The sequence below is a fragment of the Cibotium barometz genome, chromosome 38 (assembly GCF_041138505.1).
Source record: "Cibotium barometz isolate CiBa-2024 chromosome 38, ASM4113850v1, whole genome shotgun sequence".
NCBI lineage: Eukaryota > Viridiplantae > Streptophyta > Polypodiopsida > Cyatheales > Cibotiaceae > Cibotium > Cibotium barometz.
In genome coordinates this window covers 34,335,529-34,342,108 of record NC_141083.1, presented here as the reverse complement: position 1 = coordinate 34,342,108, position 6,580 = coordinate 34,335,529, and positions in this window count along the sequence as shown.

Below are 6,580 nucleotides of genomic sequence, written 5' to 3'. Positions count from 1 at the left end.
AATTATCTTGGAGGAATTGCCCGTGCTTTCCGAGCGAGGGAAGTTTTTTCGGGTGTTTTGAAAGAACCGATGGATTAGTCTCTTGTTCGGATATCCATGGGTGAGACCCCGAGTGAGGGACCCTGCCCCATGCAAGAAGTGCTACTTCTGCTGCTAGCACCCTTGAATTCGTTGCGCGGTGGGGATAGGGATCTTTCACTTGGTATCAGAGTAAATTGACTAATGTGGATCAACCAACAAGCCAAAAATGTCAAAATATTACGAAGTAGCAGTAAAAGGTTGTAATTGTGTGATGAAATTCATACAAATTCATATTCAGCTTGAAATTCATAAATTAGTAATTGGGTCTTTAGATGGAAGTACCACAATTACATGGAATCCCTGACTTGCTTGAGGCCTAGACATGATGGTATTTACCTTATAATTCCAAGGACCGTGACTACCCGTACATACCGAGGATATAACTGCAGCTCTTTATTGGTAGTATATACGAGTAAATCTAAACTTGAAATTATAAGCAAAAATGCTATCTAGATGTTGAATTCAAATGTGGTTGATATGATTTTAAAAACTCTGGTTGAGAACTAATGAGTTGATTTAGATTCTGATTGAAAATTGATGACTCTTGAGTTTTGGTTGAAAAGCGATAAGCTGAGCAAAACCACAATGAGGGTGAATGGGACGAGTCCCTATGATGATGTTCGTAACTGGAAGGATGATGTTGACTTCAGCAAATCACTATGAGATTAGTGGATTGTGCTGACATATTGCTACTGTTAACACTTGACCCAGTGGATCAAGTTAAGGGATGTCAAATTAAAAATTTGTATAATTGAAAATTCCCATGAAGGACTGTTTGGTCTAGACCATTATTGTTATAAGGATTTGAATGATATGATCTGAGTGAAGTGTTATCTGATGATGAGTTTTATATAAGGGATCTTTTTTTCAAGATTCTGTTGGGTTCACCACCAGACTATAAGGAACCCCTGAATCAGTTGGATCTTAAGGGAAAGAGTTGTCCTCTAATTTTGCGAGATGAGGACATCTCATGTTTTTTAAGTGGGATAGGATGTAAGACTCCTCCCTCCAACTTTTCAGGTATGTAGGTGTACGACTCCTCCCTCCAACTTTTGAGGTGTGTAGGTGTAAGAACCTCCCCTTCTAATCTTATAATTATTTCCCTCTCTAAAATAAAAGATCCTGTTTTACCCTATTTTGGCTTGGAGAGAGAAAATGTCTAGAGGGAGGTAATTCTAAATTAAGATATTTTTGGATATAAAAATCCTCCTAGTGTCTAAAACGGTTTCCCCTAAAATAGAAATTCGAGAAGAACTTTCCAATGTGCAATTGGAATTAATTGAAAATAGGTAAAAAGGACCATAGCCTAAGGGTCCAGATTTTCAAAAAAATTTAGCATATGGTCCAATTAAGGTTCCTATGGACCAATAAGATTAGTCCAAATGTAGGGAGGAGATAAATTGAAGAATAAAAGAAAAACCCCCAAAAATGAGTAAATGCTCACATAAGATGAAGAGTTGACTGAGTACAAGGTTTATTAGTTAAAAATTAAGAGATGTTTAGAGGAAATGATGCATTTTTGACACCTCAGTGTGGGGATCTCCCCTCATGAAGGAGGCACCTATTTCACATGTGTGGAGGAGTTTTAAACTCAAAAATAATGAGATATTTTCATCTCTCCTTTCTCCTATTTCAACTAGATCCAAAAAGTAAGCTAAATTGATCCAAAAATGGTCAAAATTTGACCAAATTGATATGAAAAGTTCTAGAATCAATTTTCTTGGTTAGAGGCTCGCTTTTTCCTATAAATAAAGCCTCCCTCCCTTTTTGTAAAAGCTTAATGGTGTTTATGCACTGTTACTCTGCTCCTGTCCTTGAGCCATTTACATTGAATTTACACTATTACTCTGCTCCTGTCCTTGAGCCATTTACATTGAATTTCTTGATAATTCAATTGTTTTTGGCTTAATCCTCTCCAAAGTAATTGGTGGCCGCTCTTGCTTCAAATAAGAGTAGAACCCTCAATCCCTCAATCCCTCAAGCCAAAGGAAAGCTTAAAACTCCATATAAGCTAAATTTTCTTACTTTTTAATTTTAAATCTATGGTTTTCTTGATTTTCTTATTTTATAGTTGATTGAAGTAAATTCTAATGCTATGCCTTAATGAAAAGGCCACCCCCTTCTCTTCTTTAAAATTCAACCTTTCTTAATCTTAGAAAGATTAGTTAAACAATTAATTAAACTTTTCTTATTATTTACTCTTGATTTTCAAAAATTGAGTAGATTAGAGTCATATACATCTAGATTGGGTTAATTTAAGTTGAAATTAGAAAGAGAAATGAGAAATGGTCAGCCATACAAAGGAGGTTATGGGAAAATTTTCTAGAATTTTGTGGAAAAGAAAGTTTATTTTTATGTTATTCCAAACGAGTAATTCCCACCGTTTGTGCATTCTAAAAGAAATATTCTAACTACTCCATGTACATATTCACCTATGAATATGCATGGATATCACTGATATTAATTATTAAAAATGATTTTTATGCATAGAAAGATGCACAATGGAAATTGTTTTGTTATAAAAGTGTTATTTTCATTAAATTGATTTTATGCATAGAAAGATGCATAAAGGATTTATTTTTATTTCAAAAGTGTTATTCTCATTAAAATTGATTTTATGCATAAAAAGATGCATAAAGGATTTATTTTTATTTCAAAAGTGTTATTCTCATAGAAATTGATTTTATGCATAGAAGGATGCATAAAGGATTTATTTTTATTTCAAAAGCGTTATTCTAATTAAAATTGATTTTATGCATAGAAGGATGCATAAAGGATTTATTTTTATTTCAAAAGAGTTATTGTTATTAAATTTGATTTTATGCATAGAAGGATGCAAAAGGATTTATTTTTATTTCAAGAGCATTATTCTCATTAAAATTGATTTTATGCATAGAAGGATGCATAAAGGATTTATTTTTATTTTCATAAACAGGATGCATAAATGATTTATTTTTATTTCAAAAGTGTTATTCTCATGAAAATTGATATACGGATAGAAGGATGCATAAAGGATTTATTTTTATTTCAAAAGTGTTATTCTCATTAAAATTGATTTTACGCATAGAAAGATGCATAAAGGATGTATTTATATTTCAAAAGTGTTATTCTCATTAAAATTGATTTTATGCATAGAAGGATGCATAAAGGATTTATTTATTTTCAAAAGTGTTATTCTCATTAAAATTGATTTTATGCATAGAAGGATGCATAAAGGATTTATTTTTATTTCAAAAGTGTTATTCTCATTAAAATTGATTTTATGCATAGAAGGAAGCATAAAGGATTTTTTTTTTCAAAATTGTTATTCTCATTAAAATTGATTTTATGCATAGAAGGATGCATAAAGGATTTATTATTATTTAAAAATTGTTATTCTCATTAAAGTTAATTTAATGCATAGAAAGATGCATAAAGGATTTATTTTTATTTCAAAAGTGTTATTCTCATTAAAATTGATTTTATGCATAAATAGATACATAAAAGGATTTTTATAAAAGTGTTATTCCCACTGAAAATGATTCTTATGCACAAATAGATGCGTAAAGAATCTTTACATCAAAATTAGAATTCTCTTATATTCTATGTTTAAATTTTATGAATAGATGTAATGATATGTGATGAGAATCAGATAGGTGTGAAAGAACAGATGGATGGATGTGAGGTGAATAGAGGTGATGAGATGTGAGGTGAATAGATGTAATGAGAATTAGACAGGGGTGAAAGAATGGGTGGATGGATGTGAGGTGAATAGAGGTAATGAGATGTGATGAGAATCAGATAGGTGTGAATAGAGGTGATGAGATGTGAGGTGAATAGAGGTAATGAGATGTGATGAGAATCAGATAGGTGTGAATGAATGGATGGATGGATGTGATGTGAATAGAGGTGATGAGATGTGAGGTGAATAGATGTAATGAGATGTGATGTGAATCAGATAGATGTGAATGAATGGATGAGATGTGATGTCATGTGAATCAGGATGTAAATGAATGATATGGGATATGAGTGGATGAATGTATAAGTGAAGAATGGATGTGAATGTATAAGTGAAGAATGGATGTGAATGTATATGTGAAGAATGGATGCGAATGTGTATGTGAAAGAATGGATGTGGTTATGTATGTGAAGAATGGATAAAAATGTGTATGTGAAAGAATGGATGTGGTTATGTATGTGAAGAATGGATGCGAATGTGTATGTGAAAGAAAAAAATGAGATAAATTGAGTATCCAAAAATGAGTAAATGCTCACATAAGATGAAGAGTTGAAAATGTACAAGGTTTATTAGTAAAAAACTATGAGCAATATTAAAAATATGAGATATTTTGGGTATAATCATTCCATTTTGACACATATGTAAGGAAGGGAAATTCTTTAAAGGAGGTGCATATTTCACATGCTTGAATGAGTTTTAAACTCTAAAATAATGTGATATTTTTATCTCTCCTCTCTCTTGAACCAAACCAAATCAAAATGGAACCAAACCGAATAAAAAAGTAACCAAACTAGGTCCAAATCTAGTCCAAATTCAACCAAACTGAATTTGGAAAATTCTAGAATTCAGTTAGCTTTGGTTAGAGCTTCCCTCTCCTATAAATAGAACATGAGTCCTTTGAAAAAAGGAGAAGAATTTTACTATACTAGAGTTATGCTGAAATAATGCTAGTTTCTACTATTCTCTAAAATTCTCTCCAAATTGAAGAAATTGGAGCTTCCCTCTTTCTTCAATCCCCATTGGTGGCTCCATCAACATACTTAACCAATTGATTGGTTGGGGGCCTCTACCGTGAACAAAGAATCAAGCAATTTGTAAGGTAAATGGTGAATTTTGATCTTTTCTATAATTTCTCAATGCTTCTCTCTTCTCAACCCCTCTCAAGCTTGAGAAGCTTAATTGGAATGGTTTTTGAATGCTATTGAAGTTAATTGATGAATGGTAGTGAAGAGTTACATAAATTGATGAATGCTATTGAAGTTAATTGATTAATGATAGTTAAGAATTACATACATTTCCATTTATGCTTAATTCAAATGGTTTTTATGTAATTTCTCTCTCTCACTAAAGAAATGGTCATACTCATGACCCATTCTCAATCCAAATGAAGCTTTTCATAAAGCTTTTCCTTAATCCAAGATTAATCTATGCTTGAGGCCAAATTAATGGCTTTTTTCTATGCTTTTAGTTTATGTATTTCATGAATATTGATGATTCAATCCATTATGGATTAATGATCCAATTAGGGATCATTCTAATTAATTTCTTAATGATAAGCTTTATCCTTTAGAAAAATTGAGATTTATCATTCATAGCAGCGGAGCTATGGCAAAATTTTTATAAAAATTACGCATAAAATAATTTCATTCAAAGCATGAAAAGAGGACTTCCTACCATATTCTAGGAATTATCATCCTAGATTAATTGAAAGATATTCATTGTAAGCCTAGAGAAATTGATTTTTATATTATGCATAATTGATTTTCATGCATAGAGGTATGCATAAAGATTATTATTTTAACATAAAAGTGTTACTTTTATCATAATTAGATTTCATGCATAGAGGTATGCATAAAGGATTATTATTTTAATATAAAAGTGTTACTTTTATCATATTTGAATTTCATGCATAGAGGTATGCATAAAAGATGATTATTTTATTATAAAAGTGTGACTTTTATCATAATTGAATTTCATGCATAGAGGTATGCATAAGAGATGAATATTTTATTATAAAAGTGTTACTTTTATCATAATTGAATTTCATGCATAGAGGTATGCATAAAAGATTATTATTTTATTATAAAAGTGTGACTTTTATCATAATTGAATTTCATGCATAGAGGTATGCATAAGAGATGAATATTTTATTATAAAAGAGTTACTTTTAGCATAATTGAATTTCATGCATAGAGGTATGCATAAGAGATGAATATTTTATTATAAAAGAGTTACTTTTAGCATAATTGAATTTCATGCATAGAGGTATGCATAAAAGATGAATATTTTATTATAAAAGAGTTACTTTTATCATATCTGAATTTCATGCATAGAGGTATGCATAAAAGATGATTATTTTATTATAAAAGTGTGACTTTTATCATAAGAGAATTTCATGCACAGAGGTATGCATAAGAGATGAATATTTTATTATAAAAGAGTTACTTTTAGCATAATTGAATTTCATGCATAGAGGTATGCATAAGAGATGAATATTTTATTATAAAAGAGTTACTTTTAGCATAATTGAATTTCATGCATAAAGGTATGCATAAGAGATGAATATTTTATTATAAAAGTGTGACTTTTATCATATGAGAATTTTATGCATAGAGGTATGCATAAGAGATGAATATTTTATTATAAAAGAGTTACTTTTAGCATAATTAAATTTCATGCATAGAGGTATGCATAAGAGATGAATATTTTATTATAAAAGAGTTACTTTTAGCATAATTGAATTTCATGCATAAAGGTATGCATAAGAGATGAATATTTTAT